This window comes from Empidonax traillii, unplaced genomic scaffold (genome assembly GCF_003031625.1).
Source record: "Empidonax traillii isolate 1590-97213 ecotype Southwest subspecies unplaced genomic scaffold, ASM303162v1 scaffold42:size1813164, whole genome shotgun sequence".
Classification (NCBI taxonomy): Eukaryota; Metazoa; Chordata; class Aves; order Passeriformes; family Tyrannidae; genus Empidonax; species Empidonax traillii.
The window spans coordinates 1,236,975-1,263,361 of NW_020955235.1; the positions used below are offsets into that span (position 1 = coordinate 1,236,975).

The 26,387-nt window shown below is 40.4% G+C and overlaps 2 long non-coding RNA genes across 3 annotated transcripts; one reads left to right on the top strand and one right to left on the bottom strand.

Moving 5' to 3' along the window:
* Positions 1 to 314: 314 nt before the first annotated feature.
* On the bottom strand, positions 315 to 18,401 carry LOC114054908. Of its 2 annotated transcripts, none has more exons than XR_003570613.1 (5): positions 18,355 to 18,401; positions 16,555 to 16,619; positions 13,479 to 13,602; positions 12,095 to 12,224; positions 315 to 1,822 (listed from the first exon to the last, which is right to left on the bottom strand). It is a non-coding gene; the product is annotated as an uncharacterized LOC114054908 (long non-coding RNA). The 2 variants fall into 2 exon arrangements; XR_003570614.1 differs by lacking the exon at positions 315 to 1,822 and adding an exon at positions 7,835 to 7,961.
* Positions 18,402 to 21,090: 2,689 nt separating this feature from the next.
* LOC114054909 lies at positions 21,091 to 23,916 on the top strand. The gene is made up of 4 exons (XR_003570615.1): positions 21,091 to 21,600; positions 22,081 to 22,275; positions 22,576 to 22,633; positions 23,813 to 23,916. It is a non-coding gene; the product is annotated as an uncharacterized LOC114054909 (long non-coding RNA).
* Positions 23,917 to 26,387: the final 2,471 nt, after the last annotated feature.

The following is a 26,387-nucleotide window of genomic DNA, read 5'->3' on the forward strand; positions in this document are numbered from 1 at the left end:
GCCAAGCTCAACTTACAACAGTCAACTCACATCAGACTAGAAGGGTATTTTTTGCTTGCCATTTGCAAATCCTTTCTGTTGATCCTCTAATTTATGGGAATCTGTAAGGTAATACTGAAGTATTCACTACTGTTTAGCCACTGTAATGGGCAATTGTTTAATAAATGCTTTGTAAGGCTTTTTCAATCCTGTTCTTTGGGTAGAAAAGGAGAGCAGGGCTTATCCCCAAAGCAGTATTAGGAACAAAAGAAAATGAAATGCAAAAATGTGTTCCAGATTGCAATTTTTCTTTTCTGTAATAGTTTATTTTCAAAATGGTACTGGCATGGGCCAAAATGTCATTCTGCTTTGCCTGAAAAGGATTAAGGTAAGAGAGGGATGCAGATAATACCTTCTTTACGGATACATATTTTTTTTAAATACATAATCAGAATAAAACCTATTACTATTCCATTCCCCTTTTGACCTGTTAAACCATCATGTTACTTATATGGACTTCCTTCAAATACTTTTATTTAATAGAACAGTATATTTGAAGGCAAGGAACTGGTAAAACTGTTCTCCTGGAAAGGACCAAAAACGTGCCCCTTGCTAGTGTTTGAACTACATTTGCCAGCTGACTGGAGCTACAGGTGACAACTAACCCACAGACCTGAGGAATATGGTTAGCAAGCCAGAACAGTAGGCAGGCTCACCTTCTTCTTGTATTCTGTCAAGTGCTGTGCCCTGCTGTTTGCATAAGGGGACCAGCTTTTATTATTCTATTCTCTCCCCACTACTGTGCACCAGGGCAGCACAAAGCAAAATTTAGTCCTTGGATATAATATTTGCTTGCTAACAATTGTTATAGTTAAGGCTGCACTGAGACTTCTGTCTTAACCTGCTGTTCTCCCATGCTCAAAATATTCTTTCAAAAAAAAAAAAAACTTTTCATGTAAAATTTTTCGTGCTTGTTATCAGCTGAAATATGATTTTTTGGCAAGCCTGAATAAAATTCATTCATTCATATTTGAATTATGCAAGGAAGTGGGTGTGGGGAGAAAGGTCTCTTCTTTAGCACATTCATAATTCACAAAAAAAGCTGCATATTACAAGCTGAAACTTTCCAGGTGGCTAGTTTTGACTGAAGGGTAGTCTTCATGCTAATTACAAAGAGAGAATGACTGAAAGAAAAATGAAAGAGAAAAATTAAATATGACACATATTGTGATTAACTCATTTGTTTTGTAGGTGTGTCATACAAAGTTCCATTGTGAGCCACTTAGAGCAAGTTTAAAGTAACGATTTCATTTAAGTTACGATGAACTACTATAATTACATAATATCAATGTTTTGTGCTGCAATTTCACTAAGAATTTCCCTACAGAAGCTGCAGAAGCTTTTACTTATGCAAATGTGGAAGCTCACAGTGAAATCAGTGCAGAATCTTATGAATCATTAACTCTGGCCAGAATGCCGGTCTGGGGAAGGGGGGGAATGGTGGGTGGTGGCAATAACTCTCCCTGTGCTCTGGGTCTATCTGAACGCTGACCTGCTGAGGAAAATAACTCTTGAGTTTTTGCAGTTTGTTCCAGCTTACTACGCTGACTGTCAGGGACACCACACCACTGCAGCTTTGTTATTCTCTTTTCCTTGCTATAGTCCATAGTGGACATAACAGGCGGCACATGATCTGATCAGCTCTGTGTGACTGACTCTCCACGGTACCAAAGAATTGCTGCAGTGGAGGGTACGTGGGTAGCAGAAGTTTGGAGTGTTACAACAGTCTAAACCCATGGAAAAAAGGTGATGTGACGTGCAGTTCCATGCTCTCATAAAACACCTGGAAATAAAATGCAAGCACGTACATAAAGCAATATAACTCTAATTTTAAACATCTGAAAGTGTAACTGGCAATGGTTCCCATAGTAATTGCTGACCTTGCTCCAGATGGAGCAAGATGAGATCAGATATTCCCCAGCACTAAGTTCCCAGTAACCTCTCGAAAGCAAAATAAGAACTGTTGGATTCAGTGCAGGAATTCTCTTCTGGTTTTTTTTCCTTCTGAGTGAAATGAGAAGAAATAAATTTTTTTCTAGTGATGCTGCATATTTTTACAAAACAAAACAAGTGAATACTGAGACACGGCAGCTTCTGTAAATAGGAATTTAAAACTTAACCTTTATTATTCCAGGTTCCCATTCTATGAACCTCTTTTGAGGATGATATACAAATTGCTAAGTAGAAAAGTGACAGCAGTGCTTGACTATGGCCACATAAAAAGTCCCTGGTCTTACATTTACAGTCATTGTTGGCATATACTGATCAAATCTCAGCACCAGGGAATAAATGGATAAAAGTTATATCTGATTCAAATTTATAAATTATCTATTTGAGCCAAAAAGGGAACTAGTATGACTCTATAGGTGTGTGTCTTACAGCAGGTATTTCTTGTTGGAGGCCCTGTTTTTGGTAGACAGCTTGGAAGAAATTACTGATCTTGTACTTGACCCAGTATATTGCAAGTTATGTTCAAAGTATTTTTAATAGTCTGTTATTTTCTTCATCAGCTCTCTCTCTTTGATTGTGTTCTGCAAGTACTCAAAGTAGCTTCCTCTGAAAGCTCTTTCTTGTATCATAGTTACTTTAACTCCCAAGGATTGCAGTACCCAAGACATGTTGACTGCAGTTGGATTTTAACTTGTCTATTTTTCTTATTTGTACCCTTGCATGCACTACAGTTCAATGACTGCAATTTGAGTACTCCTTTCTATCTAGCCGAACAATCCTCCCCAACACACCACCGTCCTGATGTGTAATCACTCAGGAGACATAATCATTCACTTAGAACTAAAATAATTCTCCTACCATTTGCTCCTTGCCTTCATTCTGCCCTTTTTCTCTGATTTATTGCACTTATATTCCTTATGGAAATATTTTGACATCCATCCCCTCTATTCAAGTCTTGCACCCATCCTTGGAGGGAGTGCTTTGAACAGACGAAGGCCAGGATGAGTGTGTATCTCATATACTCACCCTTTTATTCCAGTGTCATTTCCCCCACCTCCTCATTATATTCCTGAGCCCTTCCCCTCCTTCTAGTTTAGCTAGTAGTTCCTACTGTCTCTCCTACAGCTACCAGGAGTCCTCCCTTCCTTCCCCTGCCCCTCTAGTAAATGTCAGAAAATATTTCCTCACAGCCTGTGCTACTCAGGATTGTGTCTGGGTACAGGGATCCTGAACCCCAGCCTTGTCTAAGCTCTCTAAATCACTTGACCCCCAAAAGGTTGCCACAGGACAGCACTTATCTACAGTGCAGGCTAGAAAGAAAGTGCTGCTAATGCACTGATTTCCTTCAGCTCCGAGCTTTGCATCTATTTAGACTGCAAGAAAGTGTTTAGTGAGCCAGAGCACTGAAATTGTTCCTCTTCAAGCTTAGTCAAAATTACTGTGAAATTCCTTAATTAAAAAGTTCAAGTTGAGAAGCAAAATGCTTTTGAATTCAGCCATCACAGTGCCCCACTCAGTACTGTACCTTCTGCCTCTTCTTTATTGCTCCCCTCATGTTCTCATGTTACCTTACGTGCTGCCTGTTGGTTTTGCTTGTTACGAGTGTCCCCCCCAGCTGCCACCCCCACACTGCATCGACAAGCAGAAAGCTCTTTATGCCAAGTGTTGACCTAGTGGTGTGCACCAGCCCAGGGTGGAAGAGCATCTTGAATTTCTTGCTCCCCTGGGAGCATTTGATTAAAGGAGGATTTTCATGGTGTGTTGAGATTCAGAACGTGGCTGCTATTCAGTAACTGCTGGTTGCAGTTCTGAGCCTGAATGCATGCTGAGGCTCTGCTCCTTTTGTGGCAATAAGCTGAGTCCTGGGACAATAAATTCTGCACCATTTTCCCCAGTGTGCAGAAGAGCAGAAACAAGACCATGCTCACACTCACTGCCAGGATGCTGTTCTTGCACTCAGGGACACAGGTTTCACCAGATTTTCCACTGATTCTCCACAGAAGGCTTCCAGACCCGCTCTCTAAATGGGTCTCTTGGATCTAAAGAACTTGAATCGGCTTCAGTGGTACTTGCAATGCATGACGTCAGTTTGGAAACATTTGCAAAGTCCCAACTGAGGACATTCCATGGGTGTCTGCACTACTCTCACACCTGCACAGGCCTTGGAACAGCACTTGGAAGTGCTGGATACCTCACAGCACAGCGTGCCTTTTACAGACCTCAGTAGGCCAAACCTGATGCACAAATACTCACGTGTGCTTCTCACTGTGCTCACAGGAATACACAATCTAAATTAATTTCTGCTATTATAAATCTAGAAACACTTTTCTATAGCCCAGGAGATGGCTCTGGAGTCACAACAGAGATGTGTTGTGTACAGATGTACAGAATACAGTTCATAATTTTATTTCTTCGTTCTGTTTCTAGTAACTGAAGATTTAATTACTAAAACCTATGCTTACAATGAAACTTGAGGAAAACAGACTATTTGAGAAGGAGCTATGTATTTCCTTTATTTCCTATGGTTTGATTTAGGGATTTGCAAACTTACCATTTCAGTCTGAACTCATAAAGAGAAAAATTACTTTAAAATTAAGTTGACAGTGCTTTGGAATGAATTATGGATACTTTTTTTGGCTGCTGACAGTAATTTCATTTGGGATATTCTTGTCGCTGAGAAGCTGTAAACAACAAGACTCACAACAGCAGAAATACAAATAAAGAAAAACAACTAGAAGAATTAGATTGGCCACAATAATAATAATAATAATAATAATAATAATAATAATAATAATAATAATAATAATAATAATAATAATAATAATAATTTTCATGCTGAATTTGGCTCCTTTGAGTCTAAACCAAATATGTTTATTTTTTAGAATTGTATTTATTTAATAATCTGTATTTTCCAATTTACTTATCCACAGTGAATATATCCATGTGTTTGTGTTTTACCTCCAAGAATCACTATGTCTCCATCATAAGGAAAATAAAATAAAACTTTTCAAATCACCATAAAACTAAACCTGCAAGAGGGGAATTTTAAGTGTTCCATTTTACATACCATATAAATGTAGCTTTCCCTGGATCATTTTTTCCACAACTCCTTTTAGTGCTAACTTGTTAAAAATTGTTTCACTGGACCCCAAGACTACAAGGAGCTGTTAAACCATTTACCCAAGAGATCAGCTAAAACACAAGCACCACCAGGGGAAGGATTAGTGAGCAGGATGCTCAGACACTCATTTCTAGGTTGGAGTGGCCACAGCTGATTGCAGTTACATCTGGCCACGGGATGTGTGCCTCTCCATGTGAAAGCTGGGGACACTGAAAAGTCAATAAAAGCATTTTCCAACTCCATAAATGCACTGCAGGGCATATTGACAATCCTTTCTGCTATGGTGATGCATATGACTGTGTATCTTGTGCAAGCAGTTACTGGACACGCAAACCAGGAAGTGGATATTAAAAATAACTGTATTATTAAATGAGGAATAAATTAAGAGATAAATATACCCTTAACAGTAAGCAAATGTGATCAGGTAATATCAGTTGTATTTGCATATCTTTTCCATCATCAGAGTGCTTTAAAAACCTTCACATTTACTCACAGTATGTTTCTCTGGAACAGGAAAACAAGGTGATGAATGAAGCATGAGTGCAAAGGACTTGACCAAAAAGTATCAGCAAGTCAGTAAACTAAAACTGTATGCTATCAATAAAATCCTTACAAGAATCTGTCACAAGGGCTGTGTTTTTAGCTGGACTGCAGGAATTTAATGGGCAAAGATTTGAAAATTATGACCAAGCTGGCTCGCTCTTCTAGCTTCATGCTTGACCTGCAGTCTGCAGAAAAAAAATTGGAAATTATCTTTGAGCTTCACACAGTTATCATGCCTGACCTGTCCTAATTCATGCAAGATGTTTCAAAGAAACAAGTTGATAATGATCCAGGCATTCATAGCATGCATGTAAATACATGCCTTGTCACGGTATTATCCTCACACAGTCTTTAGACAACCTCAAACATTACAAAAATTGTTGCCATTATAAAATTTCTTACTTTTAAAATCTAAAGATTACAAAGAAGATATTTTAGAGAGCAAATAATATAATATTTAGAAGATGGAAGCAAACATTTTGCTAAAATCATTTTTGGGAAAATAAAAGCCTTCAAGGATTTTGAAAAAGGCAAATGACCACGTGGAGCTTAAAGAAACTTTTACCAAATTCCACCATAGCTGCATTCGAAAGGTAAACTGTGACAATTCACAAAATTTCAGGCAAGGAGATTCCCCTTACTTTAGAAATCTATATATTTTAGGCATATTTTTCCATAACACTTTGCGATATTACGTACCACAGTACTTTGTGTTGTCATTTACATGGGTGAAGTAAAGACTGGCAGCAATTCGACTGATCACTTTGAACTGAAAAACCACACAAGATGCTGACATAGAAAATCACCCCTTGATTTCTTGAGAGTTAAATTGCATCTGCAAACGATGTCAAGTTCCACTTGGAGTAAGCTCTGGTGTCTAGTGCATTTCTGCTACTGGTTATTCTTTCTTTTTTGTTTCTTCAGATAAGATATACTTGCATTCTAGCAGCTAATGAAAGAAGAAGATAATTTTGAAATGCTCAGTCACTTTATTACTTTTTTACTGATGCTGTGAAGGTGACAGAATCTCGTAGTTAACATGATTCAAAAGATAAGGGGGAGGAGAAGGTGGAGAAAGATTATATAAAATGGATTTACATTGCTTGTACAACTGAATTGTTTTCAGTATAATGTCACGCTCTTAGTGTGGGGGATTCTGCATATGTCGTGATTCTACAGATGTTCTTGCACACTACATGCAGCTGCACTATTTGTAATGGGCAAATGTAATAGCAAGATGCTTGTTACGCTTTCCCTCTATTCTTAGTTCACAAGAAACAGCAAGGGGAAAGTAGTCCACTACCCAATAGCTTGCTCGCTTCCCTTCTTTATATGCTCTTTTAAAACACTTTAAAACAAATTTTGGAAACACCATCTTTTGTACTACATTCTTTAACATCTGCAATTACAGATCTATTACTTTTGCTAGAATGATTTTGTTCTTTCTTATGTTTATATGGCTAATTAAGTAATTTTAAGTACTTGAAAAGGTCATATTCCTAACAGTAGGGGGTTCTTCAAGAGCTTGATCCTTCAAAAAGGAGAATACTTTCTGGTAAGTGCTCCTGGTAAGTATCCTCTGTTTTCAGTGCAGATGATGCTCAGAAGCACTCCATGCAGCAGTATGGCAGAGCCAAGTGCTGCCAGAAATTTTGCAGAGTTAAAGTCAGAAGAGCTCTCCTACTCTTCTAATCTTAAAATCCTGAATCCTCTCCTCTAAGTATTCTCTTTCCTAAACTTTGTTGGTCCAAGGCCAGTGTGTTAATCAGCTCTTCAGAGGGGACCATATCCTTGGGTTCAAGCTTCTTGACGATGTATCCAGGAAGCAGAACAATATTTTGCAAAAAGCAAAAAAATATTTAAAAAAAGCAAATTTTTTTCTCTTGAAAAGCCTATACCATACTGAAATATGGGTCATCTGGTTAGTGGCAAGGGAGGTAACTGAGGAACTGGCAGTACAAGGAGAAATTTGGACTTCAGAAGAATGAACCAGAAAGCTGAAGTAGAAGCACAAGCAACTAAACCAAACAGGACAAAAGTCAAGGAGACAATACAGCTGTAGAACAAGTTAAGGGTGTTACAATATCAGTAAGTATATGAACAAAAAATAGATGTTATAAATGAAACATTTTCATGTAATTACTGTATCTCCTACAGTACAAGAAAGACATTAACCTACTGGTGCTACTCTAATGGGAGCTGTAGCAGGGAGCATGATAGGACAGGTTGAGGGCCCTGCAGTTCTCCGGCCTTAAAAGGCCAGGAGGGCAGGGGGATCTGTTGCTGTCTGAAAATACTTCCCCAGAGGCTAAAGAGAAGACAGAGCCAGGTTCTAATGAGGGGTGCACAAGGACAGGAAGGAGGCAACTAGCAGAAGTCAGAGCAAGGGAAATTCAGACCAGGGATTAGGAAATTATTTACCTCATTCACCACGAGGGCAGTGAAATATTGGCAGAGGGGCCCTAGGAGGTTGTGGCTCTCTCAAGGTGAGATGCCTCCAGATGAGGAGGTGTGTATGTCCTCTCCTTGAGAGTAACCACACAACAGATCACCTAGATACTAATATCTATACTTGTAACATTAAAATATTCAAATATTTACAAGTATGGTTGAAACTGTGGGTGCTTATAAAACACACAAGAAAAGATGGATCAACAGAGTATATTTGTTTTGCCACAGAAAAATCACTTTTTTTAAAAAATATATCATTTATGTACTATTGTATTGGAGGTATTTTAAAGCATCTTGAATTTTGCACATGGTGGAAACACTGCATATACATAAAATACATAGTCATGTATCAAGTTGATGAGAAAGTTCTTGTTAGAAGGAAGCTGATCAGATAATTTTAGAAATGTATAACAAGTGTTTCTGTTATTAAAGATGTGCATCTGTGAACACAGATTGTCAAAGAAAATGGAATATTCAGTGAGTCTTTTCAGAAGAAAGTCAGCAAATAGCATTGAAATATGCAGTAGATACGTGAAGATATTAGTTTCCAGTCTTCAGATTATTGCTTAGCTCAAAAGTTAAAACAGATGTGACTATGACGTCTCTCATTCTGTTTCTAATCAATCTCTAAACATATATATGAGATTTGGCTGTGTTTGTGTACAGAGCCAATTTCAGAAATTGTTGTGAACTACCTCATGTATAACCTGTCTGATAGTGTCTGTGAGCGTGCATCTGTGTGACGTGTCTTAGATTCAAACGTATTCTTAATTATCCTATATCTTTATCAGGTTACACAATGGTCTTCTGCGGGTACAGGAATTTTTAACTTAGCACTACAACCTATAGCTCTCAGTTTAATAATTACAGTATTCCTGCTGATTGTGCAAATTATATTGGCGATGAAAATCAAACACTTTTTGTTAGCTGGCCTCCTGATGGCAATGAAGAAATACAAGTCAATCAGACCTTGAATTATTCTAATTCAAAAGAAGTTAGGAAAGTGTGAATGCTTCCAAGACCTACTGCTCAGTCATGATTCTGCTGTCATAGAAGGGTTTGCAAATCCTTGCTGAACTCTGCAATTCACAGACTAAAAGGGACTTTATAGCCCAGTAAATGTGATTTAGCCATTATTATTAAAAAGCAACAAGGTTTGTATTGACGTGATAGTGTATGGACTCAGAAATTCCCTGGTTTTGTCTGGGCCTAAATAGATTTTAAGTTGGTTTAGCTGTGACAGTAACTGTTCAGCTGTGAGGCTCTCTTGACAAAATTTTAGTTTAACTCTAGTTTATGGTAATATCAAATGGTTATTCATTGTGGACTGAAAAGCCTACAACTCTAGAGTCAGCTATGGAGAAGAGTGCAGACACAGATGACACAAATAAGTCATTTAATCACAGTAAGCTGACAGTGTTAAGAAAAATATAAAGCTAAATCAGGCACCAGACTGAGGAGAAAGACATCCCCCCTCCCATGAATACCACGCTCCTCCTCTGATAGCTCATTGTAATACTCCCCCATTCCTTTTGAGAGATACCAAACTGTCAATCTTAAGATCCGAAGGAACACTGCAGAAATAAGCACAGAGCCAGAGAATAGGGAACTTTTTATGTAGCAATATTCCCCTATTTTTAATGAGGTCTTCCAGTATTCATTAAGTAATTTTGACTATTATACTGTTTAAAATAGTAGTTGGACTACCAATAAATTCTTGCATTTATATATTTTGCCTTTTGCCAATACCTTTTTGACAATCAGAAGGCTCTGAGTGTAATATCACATCATAACATTGCCAACATCTTTAAGGACCTGGAAGCTGAAACGAGCACCATGAAGATCACTGAAGCTAACAAGCACTTTGGCCAGTTGCTGTGCTCTATTTTCTCATGGACATGCTGAATTAAATCAATCCAGTGAATCAGCTTTCATTCAACGTTACCACTCAGGAAGAGGTCAGTGTGTTTGCATACTGCTGTTTTAATCTAGTTCTACCACTGGCTTACCACTTTCCCTCTGGTCACAGGCGGCATTTCACAAGGCAATGCAGTGAGCAAAACCCTCTGATAACAGGAGGCTCAGTGTAAAGATCCCAACTGCCTGCATTACATCCTCAGCTATCATTTACACTGGTCTGCTTGAAAGGGTAAAGCTTACTTTCCCACCCCAGTTATCTCTCCCAGTACAGCATGAACCCTGCACGAGCTCCCATTTACAGCTCTGTGTATGAACACCTGTATGTGTGGCCAAGCAGCCCACAGAGCAGTCCTTTGCCTTATGATTTTGAGGCCTCCCTTCCATGCCTTCCTACTTCATCACAGTAAGATGGAACACGGATGAGTTCGTGTACTTCTGCTTGGGTCTCCTTGCTGCAGCTTGAGCTGTTCATGCTGCCAACTGGCTCTGCCAGGCCACTGGAAAACTCCCTCCTCAGGAAAGATGTCAGTCTGAAATGCTTCCTACAAACTGTGTTTGCTCTGAGCCAGTCCAGGCTGCATTCTTGTTAAGGACAGAAAAGCATGATGACTTCACAGACGTTGCTGTGGTTGCAGAGGGAGGCACCTCTGCAGGGACAGCCAATTTTCTCTCCACTTTCCATCCTCATCTCAAACACTGGGAAATGCATCTACCTTCAAAGTAGCTCTTCATGTCCCGAGTGCTGCTGCCACATGTATATATTCCTCTTAGAATGAGCTGAATGGAAAAAGTATTGTATAATGATCTCTCATTTAGCTTAAAGTGTCATCTTTTCCTTCACTGCATTTTGTCTGTGAGAAGTATGCTGAGTCTTGTGCAGCTGTGTTCTTGCTCTTATTTGGCACAGATCTCTTCTAAGTTTTGCACCATACCAAGAGTTTCCTTCTTCCCTTTGAAAAGAGTGAGAAATGGGTACAGAGCAGAGGAGCCCAAAGCCTATGTGGATGTGAGCCACAACTATGATGAAAATATTAACCTGATAAAAGAGATTTCTTCAGCTTCTAGTGCATGTGCTGTGAGCCAGAAAATAAAAATGCCAAATGGACAAGAGAAAGGGAAGACAAAGAAATTCAAATTCAGCTGCTGATCCTACTTGTTTTCAGAGCACAGAATATCTACAGTACTGAAACATAAATCACCCAACCAGTGAATTCCTGTCCAGTCTCCTCAAGGTCATCTGGAAGTCACCTATAAGCATCTCGCACGAGGACAAGCTCAATGGTTGACTTCACCAAGGTGCCCAACACCTGCTTTGGCCAAGGCTGGGATGCTCAGAATGCTGGGCCCTGCCTTTATTTGATACATTTCTGATTGAGCTGTGTAAACAAGACACAGTTCTGTCTGGAAAAAAAACACTCAATTATTTAGAAATTAACAGGTGTTAAACCAATTGCCATTGTCAGGCATGCCAACCTTAAGAACAGATCTAGCATTAAATCATGGATATCTATAGGGAGTTCCCTTGGATCCTTTGATAAAATTATGCTCTTAAAAGTACACTTCAAAAATGTCATCCTGGTGTAGGAGGAAAAGAAAGAAAATAAGGCAATGAAATTAATGGAAATTTAGAGAAATGAAATGTTGTCTCATATATTTTGACAGTGTAGGCATCAGTAGGTTTGCCAGACAGATCAGCCTCAGATTTGACTTGAGTAAATTAAGCTAATCTAAAGCACAAGCTACTCGCTAGTAATTTTCTGGTTTTTGCCTCTTGAACCATTTTATAAGTTTATTTACATTATAAGAGCACTGGCCATGCTTCTCTCATGTTTAAGGTCATTCCCCAGCCTTTGGGAATGAAGCTATTTGACAACATGGCCAATTTCTGGCCACAGAACCATTTTAAGTAACAAGGTGGGCAAGAAGGAACTGCAAAAGGGGAAAAGATGTGAAGATGAAGACTGCTAAAACAATCAAGTATAGACAGCAAGAGGAAAGAGCCCTGAAATGCCTGAAGGGCTCTAACAGAGAAATCCCACTGCACCAATTAAAAAATTAAACAATTGTTACCTTGCTTTGCAAATAGCACTATGTAGGCACCTTTCCTTTGCTGGCATCTGCTGCTGCACCCCACTTCTTTCAACAGTAAGACATCAGGCACAACTAGGCATAAATGAAGGATCCAGATGGTCTTTGGCACCTGCAGTGAGAAAAGATGTTTTTGTTGTTTTTTTGGATCTTTGTCGTGGTTTAACCCCAGCCAGCAACTAAGCAGAGCACAGCCATTCACCCACTCCCCCCATGGCAGGATGGAGGGAAGAGAATTGGAAGGGTAAAAGAGAAAAAATTCATGGGTTGAGATACAAACAGTTCAATAGTAATGACAACACCACGAATACAACAACAATAACAAAAACAACAACAATAACAAAAAAGGAGAGAAATAAAACTGAAGAAAAAGGAATGCAAATAAAAAACAACTGCTTACCACCATCAAGCCAATGCCCAGCCAGTCCATGAGCTGCAGTTCCAGAGCCACAGTCTCCAGCCAACTTCCATCTCTAGTTTACACACTAAGCATGACACCTTATGGTATGGAATATTCCTTTGGTCACTTAGGGTCAACTGTCCCAGCTGTGTCTCCTCTCAACATTTGTGCACCCCCAGCCTCCTCACTGGTGTGATGGTGTGAGGAGCAGAAAAGGTCTTGACTCTGTGTGAGCACTGCTCACTAATAATTAAAACATCCCTGAATTATCAACACTGTTTCCAGCACAAATTCGAAACACAGCCCCATACTAGATGCTATGAAGAAATACCTGAGCCAAAACTATCATAATCTTAAACTGAGTTTGCTGGACTGGAGGGTGTTTGGTGGTGTTGGGCTTTTTGCCTGTTAGTGTGACAAATTTGAGTGAAGCCTAAGAATATTTTTACAGATTACTTCAAAACAGGCTTATACTTTATACTGTCTAGCCTCACACAACATGCTGTGACTTGATTTTGCATTATTATGATGATTTAATACAACACTGAATAATAGAGATTGTAGTGAGTTCAGGTTGGAGAACCTAACCATCAGTCCTCTTGTTTGATTTTCCTAAATCTCTTTCTGACCTAAGTACCTAAATATCCTCAGTCTGGTCATGATCCACACCTTGACCATATGGTCCTCTACCAGAGAACAGAATAATTCTAGGCAATTAAGGCACTTGCCCATATCCATTTCATCTGCAAGATCTTCAGAGGTGCAAACAAAACACTGGATGGGAAGATTTGCTAATGCTGATAGTACTTTAGATCACTGGATAATCTTTTTCTTGTGTTAGTTATTACTGAATGGAAATCAAATGCATGCATGTTAGGACTAGTAACAGATGGCACTTCTGTTCTGTGAGGAAGAAATAGGGGCAAAGGGGCAGCAAAGTTGAACCTCCCCCCTTCCCTGTCTTACCAGGATTCATTGTGTTGCCCTCCTGTTACAGTTGGCTGTGACTCTTTCTTGTTATAAAGAGATGTCAGAAGTTAGAGAGAGACAGACGATAACCTTAAATCCTTTACTGCATTTTACCAGGATTCTGAAAAATAAAAAATAAAAAAAAATAAAAGCCAGCTGAGGGAGTTGGAAAATGTCAGTGAGGCATTACACAAAGAACTTGATACATTTGTTGACCTTTCTTCTTCCTCCACCCTTCTCCTCTAAGATGGATTTAGTAGTAGTGAGTGCTTAGTGCTAAGTGCTTTCTTAAAAATAATTTAGGTGCTATTGTCTGTCTGCCTGCTACTTGGAAAACATAGCTGTTTCAATGAGCCCCTGCTGAAACGGAAGAAAGAGCGTTTATTGAAATGCCTCCAAAAATGCACCAAAATTTCATTCTTTTCCTTGTCGGCTGAAACCCATCTTGTTCTTGCCTTTACAGTCTTTTGTTTTATTTTTTTAATTGTACCATTGTATTCAGGGTCTTTTCATTCTTTTCCGCTATTTTACGAATGGCATGTGTGGTATTAAGAGCTGAAGGCAGAGATGAGAGGAGAAGTGTTTTGAACTGACTAATTTGCAGGCAAGAAATAAAGCTCTTGTAAGGTGGTCCCAGGGGTATCTTCACCATGAACACTATTTGAAATGACATGTAATCTGGTACATTTCAAAGGCAAAACATTTCCTATTCTAAAGTATCTTCCTGAGCCAGGGTTGGTTTACCTGTTTCTAGAGAATAATGAACTCCACTGGGGCCAAGGAAACTCCCTCTCTCCCCTCTAAAAATTCCTGTTCTTTTTCGAAGAGGCAGCCAACAGTTTATTTCTGTGCTATCTTTTCCAGCTCTAGTGGCTCAGTGCTCCCTACTAATACATAGCTGAATGCACCTCTGGATTCACACAGCACATCCTTGCACAAAGCAATGAATAATGGTGTCGAGTTCTCTTGTTCTTTCTTTTAACAGTGGAAAATTTAGATCTGGTTCTAATAGACTTCTAAAATTTTAAGCATTTTTCCATATGACTTTGATCTGGCAATTTCTTAAGAGAAACTGTTTCTCTTCCAGAGCAACCTGAGCTCAGCTGACCTTGGAATGCTGTATTAATACTCCTTCTCAGTACAATTCAGTGTTTGTAGCCTTGTTGACATACTAAAAGGCTTACATGCGGAAGTCCACATTTAATTTGTCATGGCAGACATTTCAAAAAAGCCTTACATTAAAATTTTGTCCATATTTTGGTGAAAGCTTAGCTGGTCTTCTAAGCTGATACACTTCATCATCATCTGTGACGTATTCATGTACTCTGAGGAATGTTTCTATATGTTCATGATTTAAACTTATGATATCCAGAATCTGTATTGCATGGTTTTACAAGATTTTAAAATGTTTTAAATGGGGGATTTGGGCCACAAGTAAACCCCAAAGCTTTAGAGAAAATAAACACTGATAAATATTACAAACATTTTCTGTTAATTTCATAGCTGTTCTATCCTAAAGCTTTTAGTTACAGAAAAACAAACTGATGCTTTGTGAACTCTCTGAACTTACAGTGACCACTGTTTCAACATTTACTTGATTTTCTCTCTAATTCTCCATGAAGAGAAATCAGGGTACAGTGTGTCTATAATAATGATCCTACACACCGGGTTTTTTTTAAATAAAATCTTCAGTTACATTGGTTTTCAAAATCCACATGCTTGTGCTCAAATGTGCTCTACACAGTATTTTTTCAAGTGTGGACAATGATGAATAGATTATGCTGCTTGAATAGAGATACTGAAGGCCCCGGGAAAGGACAAGCAAAAAAGATGGAGTTGGAATGTCCAGAAAAGAGATATTTCTAAAAGAATGAAAAGCAAAAAGTTCTCTCTCCTGAACCCAATAATTATGTGAGACAGCAGACTGTCTGGGTTGACTTGTGCTGTCAGTTTGCATTACAAACCTCAGCCCTTTGAAGGACAGATTTTGCACTGTGAGTGACCCTAATGTGTGTTATACTTGGATCTCTACCAAATAGAAGTCATAATAAAATACTATGCCCCATAGAATAGGTCTTACACCTTAACTGTTGTTTTTCACAACGGTCTGTCAATTGTAATTCTTAATTCATGGGAACTTTGCCCGAAAGTAACTTGGAACAAAATGTGTCCAGTGTTTACAAAAAATTCCAAAGAAGGTAGTGCTGTTCCCCAGCAGTGTTTATCTCCTGGACTGGTCCCTTACCAATTCTGAACCATTAGATTCCTCTGGACTATATATAGATGCTATTACTAACAATCATGAGAACGCATAGCATTTACCATAAAAGAAATTCCTACCCAGTTAGTTAGCAATACCACTGGTGTTAGAAATTCTATCAAAACCAGAGAAATAAAAACAAGGCCTTTGTCACATGTTAACACACAGACGGCATTACATCTTTAACAGTATCTAAGGAAAGTTACAGTGCTTGACTCAGCTGCCTGGGTGACTGCTGGCTGCTTTCTGAAATCAGAGGTAGCTTATCTGCTGTTCTGTATTTTACTAGTGCAAGTCATCAACCTTGCACAACTATACTTGAGTGACAGATTTGACCTGACTGAAAACCTGCTAACCCTCCTCTGACCAAACTACCTCCTAATGCCAGTGTAAGGACTTCTGCTTAGCCCCTTTCAATGCCCCTGGGTAATGTCACCTTTAATGAGACATTAATTTATTTTGTTTCTTTAGAGAAATTTCTAACTATCTACTTTGGTGTACATTGAAGTATTTTTATAGACGATATGTAGGGAATCCATTAGCAGGAATCAGTTGTTTCACTTCTTCATTGCTTTTCAGACACAGGGGCATTTTGCTAATACAAAATTCCTGGCCATAGAGCAGTACAACATCCTAGCTCAGCTGATTTATTGAAACTATATTTTTGAGGGCTGTTTTTTTCCCTTTGGTGACTTGTGTAATGTGGTGCCATTTAAACACTGCGTGTAGAACACATGCTCACTTGAACACTTCATTATTTGGCTCAAAGTAGTACAGTATATTGTTCTGTTTAGGGAACAAGTTTGAATTTACCATTGACTCCGGAGAACTTCACAATGTATCGCTGGGTCAAGGACAGGAAGCTGCAGCAGAAATAGCTATGGAAAAGGCATCAAAAGAAGGCCACTGGGTTATACTTCAAGTAAGTCAAAGCTCTTCATTACATCAGTGCTGCACTGCAGTGTTAAAAACTGAAGCTTTTCAAAATAACGTGCCTAGATAAAAGATTACTTAATAGTGATTTAAAACTTCCTTTGTCTTTGCCACAAGGGAAGCACATAACTTCATCTGTATATGGAAGTATCACTGAATATCACATAAAATATGAATTGCGTGTAGGGAGTCAACTAACATATTTTCCCAAGCACATGGTATCTGATTTACTAATTTATTATCCATTAAAAAAAATCCTTTAGTAAATAAATGTGTAGCAAAAAGAATTGTTACACTGTATAATCAGATGAATAGATACAAACAGGGAAGATTGCTGTCATTATGCAGTGTATTGTGCTAAACAGATGCACACGATTTTTTTCAAATATTGTGCAATATGAAACTGCTTCCTTATGTCTGGGTTTTTCTTGTATCAATAAAATGTTTCAAATTTCAAATCAATAGCTCACTGGGAGGCCTATTTTTTCCCTCCATTCTCCCCCCCTCCATCTCTGAATATTTATTTTGTAGCAAAGTGGCTGAACACATTAGAGAAATTGCTGAAGAAAACCAGGGAAGGAAGTCAGCAGGGTGATCGGTTTTGAGTGTGAGGAACCTGCCGCTTCCCCTAAAGCATATCTCATTCCAGGGTGGATTTGGGAAACCTCCCATTAAAAAAACTGATAAACTACAACTTGTAATAATGCCTAATCACCATGCTGCACTGGATAAATTTGACTAGTCAAGCAAAACACCATAGAAATACAACTTCAAAAATGTGAGCATTGAACTTCTCCTATTAAAGCCACTTGAAACGGTGAAGTCACTAAAAGCCTTTACAGGTTATGCAATAATAAAGCAGGATGCACTTAATTTCTTAAAGATTTGTTCACATTTCCTAGAGTGACTGCACATCTATCAGCAAAAAGAAAAAGAAAAAAAAAAAAAACAAAACCAAGAAACTACTCCTTTTCATTTTAAAGCATCACATACAGTTTCTAGTTAAGTACATGCCTGTGCACACGGGAATGAAAAATTTGCAGTCACTACAGTTAATTACTGTAGTACAGAATAAGAATTTATTTTGGTTTCGTCTAGCTTAGTTTGATTTATCTTGAAATGCGAAACCATGCAGTTTTGTGTCTCTGCAATATTTTTTACATATTCTGAGCATGTAGTGCACAGGAATTAGGTCTTCAGCTGAGGTAAATGAGTGAGGTTCACTACACCAAATTATATTGCTAAGGGTTTGGTCCAAAATGTTTGGATAGCACATGAGAGGAGAGCATGGTTTAACTGCTAGGTTACGATATTTTCCTCCCTCCTTTTTAATCTTTGTTTTAGAAGGCTTTTAATTAAAGCAATTTTTGTTACTGACTCTTAAAAAATACAAACACAGGTGTATATAGGAAGTAATCATAAGCTATGATCAAAGATATGGTCAAAGAAATCAAGTATCTCTTTGGCATACATATGTGTACTAAAGAACGCTAAGAAACTCTCCAATTCAAAAAAAAAAATTGCTTTTCGACAGTATATTCTAAAAAAACTCTCTCAGAATTACAAAGGCTTTTCTTCTTTTCCTCTTGTTTAGAATAACCTCTTCCAGCAATAAACATGGGAAGAACCGCCAGCCACCCGCGCAGCGGAGGGAATGTCACCCAAAACAGACACACGCACAAAGAAAGCCGCGGCTGCAGCCCCGGCCACCACACATTTGTTGCCAACTTCTGCCGGCGGCTGGGGCTCCGCCGGCCCCGCCACGGCCCCCGGCGGGGCGCCGCCTTCCCCGCGCCCGCACAGGTGCGCTCGGGGTGCCAGGCAGTTCCCCCCGGCCGGCAGCTCTGCCCGAGAGGTCATCACCTCCTGGCTCCCCCGCGGTACCTGCGGGGCGCCCCGGGCAGCCACCCGTGCCCATGCCCATGTCCGTGCCCATGCCCATGCCCATGTCCGTGCCCGTGCCCGTGCCCGTGCCCATGTCCGTGCCCGTGCCCGTGCCCATGTCCGTGTCCGTGTCCGTGCCCATGACCATGCCCGTGCCCTTCCCGAGGCGCAGCGGGCCGGGACTCGTCCGGAGCGGTGGCGGCGCGTTCCCGGAGCCAGAGCGCCCCCTGCCGGCGGCCGCCCCAGCGGTGCCGTGAGGCGGCGGGGGCGGGGAGCGGCTGTCCCCGGCCCCGGGGGAGGGAGCCCGGGGAGAGCGTGTACCCTCGGGCCCGGCCCCGGACAGCGCTGCGGGGCTGTGACGGCAGTCCCGACCTCCGGGGGAGGTTTACCTCTGGCAGACGCTCGCGTTAACGCTGGACTGGGGGCGTAGGGGATTCCCCAGGCAGGGCCGCGCCCCCAGCACCCCGCTGCCAACACCCAGGTGCCGGCGGGGAGAGCCTGTAACACGGCCCGGAGCCTCCCTGCCTGTGTGAGCACGCTCATTTCCAGCCGGCGCGGCTGGATCGGAGTCAGCAAAACGGGGGTGCAACCTGCACTTTCTCCCGGAGTTCCCACCGGGGGGACAGGGATGTGACATGGGCAGGAGGAAACCCCGCACAGGTCACAGCCCTGCGGGGCTGGGGCGACCCGGCCGACCGCAATCCCGGGGTTCGCCTGCCGAGCCGGGGCTTGTGCCTGGGGAAAGCAAACATGGGCATGAACGGGCACGCTCTGCTACTCATTTAAATGGCCACAAGCACACGGCTCTTCCTGAGGAATTACATTTTAAATAGACTTGGCCGTTTAATAAACCAGCCCCTGGCTCCCTGTAGCGGTGATCTCTGGTCCCTTAGCAATGCAAAGATCCTTTGCAGTGCTGTGCCCGCAGGGCTGGGGCCGAGTGGCGATAATGACCGAGGGGCCGTGGGCGACAAAACTATTTCGGTAAGAGGGAGGCAGAAAAGTCCTCTCCCTTCCACCTCTGTGGGGCATTTGGTGATTATCGCCGCCTGTGGCGGTGGCCATGCCTGGCGGACGGAGGGACCCTCACTGAACTCGGGGTTTGACAGATGGTGATGGTAGCACGTAGCAGGAAAGCCCCTTCCCAGCCCATGCACGCCAAGCGTGGCTGAGATGGATGGCTCGCAGCCCCTGTCCTCACTTAACACATTTGCCATCTCACCTCCTTCTCCTCCCCCGTAGTCCCGAGCAAGGCGGGTGTAGGAAGCTCCCAGCGCCGCATACACACCCTGTCCCTGGGATAGAGGCACGCCGAAGAGGGAGGCGAGCGTGCAACAGGCCCTGTGCACACAAGGCAGCAAGTCTTGCGCTCCCATCCCTCTTCCCAAGCCGCCGGTGCCCCCAGCTCACCTGCAAGCCTCGCACCATCCGGCCGCAGCTCTCTGTCCCCGGCCGTCAGGAGCCTCCCGCTGCGAGGAGGAAGGAGAAGCATCCGTGGAGACGTGGGGAACAAAAGGACGAGATCTGAAAAAGGAATAAAAGAAGGAAATGTAGCGAACACTAAAAACAAGAGGAGGAATTTTCCCCGGGGGGGGGGGGAGGGTTGGGAAGGGAGAGGGAAGCGCCACTTACATGAGCTTTTTTTCCCCTTACAATTTCTGCAGAAATTCTGACAATGCACGTGCTCGTTTTCCCTTTCCCATCCCACACAAACCTGTTGTTGTTTTACTTTCATTATTTCACTTTGTTGCATCAGAAATGCTGAATCATAAAACGGGGGTTAGTGAAAATGGTATTTATCTTACAGGAATAAGCCCCACATTATTTTAAAGATCCCCACGCTACTGCTGTTATTATTATTATTATTATTATTATTATCATCATCATCATCACCATCATGCATCTTGGCAGGTTGAAAGGTATCTCAGAATAGTAAGAATTCAGCAGTAATTTAACATCCCACAGCAGTACTTTAAAAGCATCAAATAGCATTTTGAATTTTAAGTCAGTACAAGTGTAAATAAATGGATGTACTCCCACATGTCTGTTGTTTTAAACTTGTGGTGATACTAAAATATTTGCCTAACAGCTCTGAGTTGCAGCAGAATTTCAGCTCACAAATGCGTGTGATATTGAATTAAAGCATTTGTCATTCTTTTTCCATAAAAGACACAGTTTGGTTCTCAGCAAACTATTTGAAATAGAAATTATGATGATGATACCACAGCTCCATTTTATTTTATGGTACTGTATTGATTTTCAAATAGACAATACATATATTTTTGTAATGGTCTAAAAGAAGATATTCTGCCTTTTTATTTTACAGTCATTATGCTATTACCTGCTTTCATTTCAATAAAGGATGGCATTTTTCAGAGATGCTACCATAAATTGCTTCATTTAATAAGTTGCTACACAGAATAATAATGTTACACCAGAGAGCAGCACTTCATAATTTAGAAGAAATAATATTTTTCTTTTAAAATATTTGTCTCTTTATTTTTTAAATTAAAATTATCTTTTTGCTGTTTTCTTTTAGAAGGATAATCTGATTATTAGAAAATTCCTTTTTCTTTTTCTTGCAAGCATTGGAACTTGGGTGTGACATAAAGAGGCTAATTAAAATGGGGAACAAATTAGATTAATTTCCAGGAATATAAAAGTGATATAAAAGTCTTGTTCTCAACAGTGACTCCATAATAGAACAATTTCATTTATGCCTAAGCAGATCCTTATTCTGTCTAGTGAGGATTGTCACCAGTGTCTTACTGACAAGGTTTTTATTATTTCTTTGACAGCTTGATAGTAAGTCAGTGCTTGCTTCTGGGTTTTCAGTCTCTTCAAACTTGGATTATGAAGGCTACTATAAAAATATGGATACAATGCTACCTCCCCAAAGCCCCATCTGTTATGGCCTGCACCCCAATGTGGAGATTGCTTTTGTAATAACTGCAAACAACACGCTCCATCCATATGCTATTAGAGCTGCAATTCAAATACTCAGTCACTGGGAAAGGAGTCTCCCAAGCTGTGGAAGACAAGGTCAGTCAAAACATAGAGCAGGCTGCAAATTTTTCACAAGATGGTGTGATGACAGTGGTTTTATGTTTAGGGGCTTTTTTTTCTCTCCTATGGCCTTTTTTCTCCCTAATTCAATAGAATTAGATATTTTCATACCTGTTTTTTACAGGGATTCAATCTGAAATTTGCGATGAGGAATCTCTAGTATATGTAAGCCATAAATATGTGCATTATTTTGCACCACAAAGAAAAAAAATCTTGCTGGACTGTTACAATATATTAATAGTGTTAGGCCATTTGGGATCCTTTGTTAGGTTGCAAAATGCCATTATTTCCAAACTATAAGGTAGAATTTGCTTTTCTTCCTAACAGCATGGTCCTGCACAAGTCTTCCACTCCTTCTCTATTTCACAGGATAAATACTCCATATCCTTCATTCTGTGGCATAAAGGCAGTATCCTTTCACACATAACATTTATAATTTCCTTTACATTTATGCAGAAGTGGATACACAAGACACTTACCTCATGCAATGTAGTATCTCTTGAGGATGAAGGCAGAGCTAAATGACATGGAGAAAAAAAAATCATTCAGAAGAAAGTGAGATCAACTATTTTATCCAAACACCAGAAGAATGCTACTCACATAAACTGATTTGTTTTCCAGAATATGAGATTGGATCTGCTCATATATGAGGTAAGGTATTCTCTTCAAGAACTTAATTTAAGTTTGAAGATATGTGTGCTTTGCTTTACTAATCTCAGGGGATGCATGGGTTTAAACAGCATGAGTGTAGATGCCAGTAACAGGCACTGTGAATGATACTTGGTAAGCTTATTTCTGATTTCATTGATTAAAAAATTGTGCTTTCATAAACTGCCTACTCCAAACATGTAACTCATCTCCATATATCAAATAATTTGTTTTAATTTGTGTAAAAAAAATTATCATGAAACTGCTCAGGAGACTGAAATCCTCTATTTCTCTGTGCACTAGGAAGCAAAATGCAAAGCCTCTGATTATGGTCTGATCCTGTTCCAGTGCAGACATGGAGGTAAGGTTGAGATATTCTTCTCCTCTGCCATTGCAGATATTTGGCTCTTCTGTTTACAACTGCAAAGAGATCTGGTTGCTAGTTACTGTGTGTTCACATGTGTTTTGGGCAATCCACAGGAGAGGAGGGAGCTGTTTGATGCCTCAGAGACCCTCTGGTGCTGAAAATGAACTCTGCTTCATATAGATCCCCGCTGGATAAGGCACACAGTTCACATTGTGTTAAATGTCATCAGAATGTGACATTTGGTTGTCATATGGAGATGGCCATTAACTGCAGGTAAAGGTGCAGTATCAGTAACACCCAAGTCCTGCCCATCTCAGTGGCACCTATTGAGAGCGATGAACAAGGTCAGAGGGACATGGGGAACTGATCACATATCTTTGGCAGTTTTTGGTAATAACGTCTTTCAACATCAACGAAGTGTTGAGTAGCAACATGTAATGTTCTTAACCATAGACAGCCAAATTTTCATAATATCTACAAATCTCAAACAGTGATGTACCTGCTGCACTAACATTTAATGTATGTTCAATCATGGAATTGGGCAACCAAGTAGCTTGCTAACATTTTACGCAGACAATTGTGGTATATGCATGCAGAGCTGTAGTTAATGTATACCACTCCAAAACTAGGTACTGAAAATCTAATACATAGGGCTAGTATTTTTAAGGAACCTCCTTTTTCACCACCTGAAAAATTACCTTTCTTTCGATCTTTAATTCATAGTAACAAAACACGGGCATTCAAATAGCCATTAGCGTAAGCAAGCCAGCAGAATAGTAGCTTGATTGCATGTACAATTTTCTGTGGGATATCTGAAAGCAAGTTAGTAATTTGGCCCTTTATCATTTTCTCCCTGTACATATGCGTAGGTGGGTGCTTCCATGCGTATGTATATGAATTACTGTATCATATAATTACTTAATGCAATTAGAGTGATTCTAAGAAATACAGAAAACCCAGAACCTACACTCTTGTTTTTCTGACTGTTTCCCCTTTTTAAAAAATAAATTACTCACCCCAGTTGCAAGAGCCAAAATATTCTTTACACTTGATGATTTAGCTACCTTATGTGTTTTTACTGGGGAAAAAAAAAGCCCTCTATCATTTATCATGTCATCTTATCACAGTCTCTTTGTGAGACGCAAATAGCACACTAATGTTTTCTTTTGTTAGGGTGAGTTGGCAATCTCCTCAGAGATGGAGCAACTACAGACAGCTCTTTTTTTGATAATCTTCCTGACACTTGGATGAGACTGGCTTATCCATCAACATACAGTTGCTCAGTGGTAAGTTGCATGCCAACAGTCATTCAGTATGGATGGCACTTCATGTCCATCATAAAAAAATAGAATTCAAACTAAAGAATTTTTTGGCAAATATCTTACCTTCTTGTGTAACTCAGAATAGCTTTTCATCATAAGCTGATATTACCAGTGTTATCAAAAGCAGAAAGAGCCTTGCATTTACCTTGCCAATTACTGCAGCCTTTGAAAGATTTCTCTAAAATTTGCATTCCCACTTCTTCCTTGCTTGCTTTTGTCTCGAGCTGTGTGAATTGATCAAAAAGATTTGACAAGTGCTATAGTACATAGTATCTGCTACTAAGAAGACCAAGCTTGGTTTCTTGTGTCTTTTGGGATCAGAGTTTGTAACAATAGAACTGTACTGCTCTGAGCTCAAGGGTGAAATGGTCATCAGAAGAAGTAGCAATTAACAAAGCAGCTTGCATTAAGAACATGGAAAAGTTTCAGAGCAAGTAGTGGGGCCATCATTTTTCTGTTCATCTTAACTGAATGCATCTTAAGATGTGTCCATCTACCTAGTCTCCACAACTGTTTTGTAATACCAAAGATGAAACTGAAAACAAGAAGTGAAAGCCATCCAATGCTGGCAGATTATTTACTTGCTGACATACATTCAACTCTCCACGGGAGCCGCCTGAGTAAGGCAAAGAGCCACTGACTGATGGAGTGAACGAGGACTGGAGAGCTGACCAAAGAACAGGAAAGCTCTTCCAAGCACAAAGACAGGTAGCACTAGAAGGCAAAACAAGCCTACGCTTCTGAGATCAGTACAGACTTCTGAGAGATCAAAAATGGAAGAAGAAATCTTGTTCATCAGAAGAGACATTGAGAAGAGCACCAGAGGTATATTGTAGTGAAGATCAATCATAGCTTTACAGAATTAAATGCTCTTTTAGCTTCCCTTGATGGAAAACTAAACCACCATAGAGATACTGTGATGTCTGTGATAAATATATGTCCTGAAGACAGAAAGCGTTGCCTAGGGGATATAATGCTAAATTACAAGCTGTTTTCCTGAAGGACAACACAGCTGCTTTCTTTAAAAAAATGCACGGGGGAGTCAAGCTGGACCTTATACTCATGTTTGGACAAAAGAGGGTAAAAGTACCCACTGATTACATAAAAGCTGTCTTGCAGAACTAGTAGGATTTAAGGTGACAGGTTATCTTTTACCATCAGGTGCAAAATGCAGTGAGTCACCAGGGAGTAAAATCATTGCTGTGATGCAGTGTTATGCAGCTGGGCTCCAAAACAGCCACCCTGCTGGAACAGAGCATGTATGGGGGTGGACTGCGGAACAGGTAAAAGAGAGGTCTGCCATGAGCACCAGAGAGTGCACGGGCATGACCAGTGGTCAGCTTTGCCTGGCCATCAGTCCCTTGGGTTTGGGGAGATGAAAAACCAGACTGAAAACAAAACTTGAATCACTGTCTTGTCTAAAACCCCACAGTAATTGTTGTCTGTAGCAGGAGCCATGGGCTTCCTTCAGGGAAGAACATCCTCTCTATACTACTCTATTATGCGCACTGCAAAGCACGAGAAGGCCTCAGTCATCATGATACTTCTATCCTCCCTGTTTTTAAACCCCTCCGTCTCATATACCTACCTGACAAGCCACCATCTGAGACATCAGAAAAAACCCCTTTGATTTCTAAGCAGTTGCCATTTCAAAGTAAGGTGGGGCAGGGTGAGGAGGTAAAGGGAAAAGATCTGAATACGTGCACAGTTTAAGCATCTTGGGCTCAGCAAATGTGTCATAAACAGCAAACACAAGTGATTAAATGACAGAGATTAAGTCAGATCAACTAATAATCTCAGATCTTCAGTTTATCTTTGGGATTTTTTTCTGTGTCTCTGAAATGAACATGAATTCTGTTAATGCTTCCCTTTGTAAACTCACCCTATATGTCACCTAGTGTTTCATGTTTCTGTGAAGGAGTCGCCTCTTGCCCCTGAGCCAGCAGTCTCCTGTCTCTGGTTTAGAGACAGTCAACTATCCCCAAGGCAGATATGTCTAGCATTTCTTAACAGCAGCTTGTTAGGAAGCAAGAAGAAATACCAAATACTCCCCCCCCAAAAAAATAAAAAACCATACCTCAGCGAGAAAGGTGGGAATGTGATGCCAGCAACGTTAAATGGGGTAAAAGTAAAAAAAAAAACAAGTTGATGCTTTGTTTTTCAGACCACAGAAATTCAAAGAAAAATCCAACAGATAGGGAAATAGAGTGTGGATGGAAGAGAAACATTGGAAACTTGTGTCAAGGGTCATCCAGCTTTCTGGAAATCTGCAAACGACCAACAGTGGGATGCCTTAACAGAGGCAAAAATGTTTGGGTTCTGGGCTGTCTGACTGCATTGACAGGCAAGGGCTGGAGCAGGCTGAGGTGACAGCAGCAGTAAATAAGGATTTGAAAGGAGACATTACATATAGACAGGATGAAGTG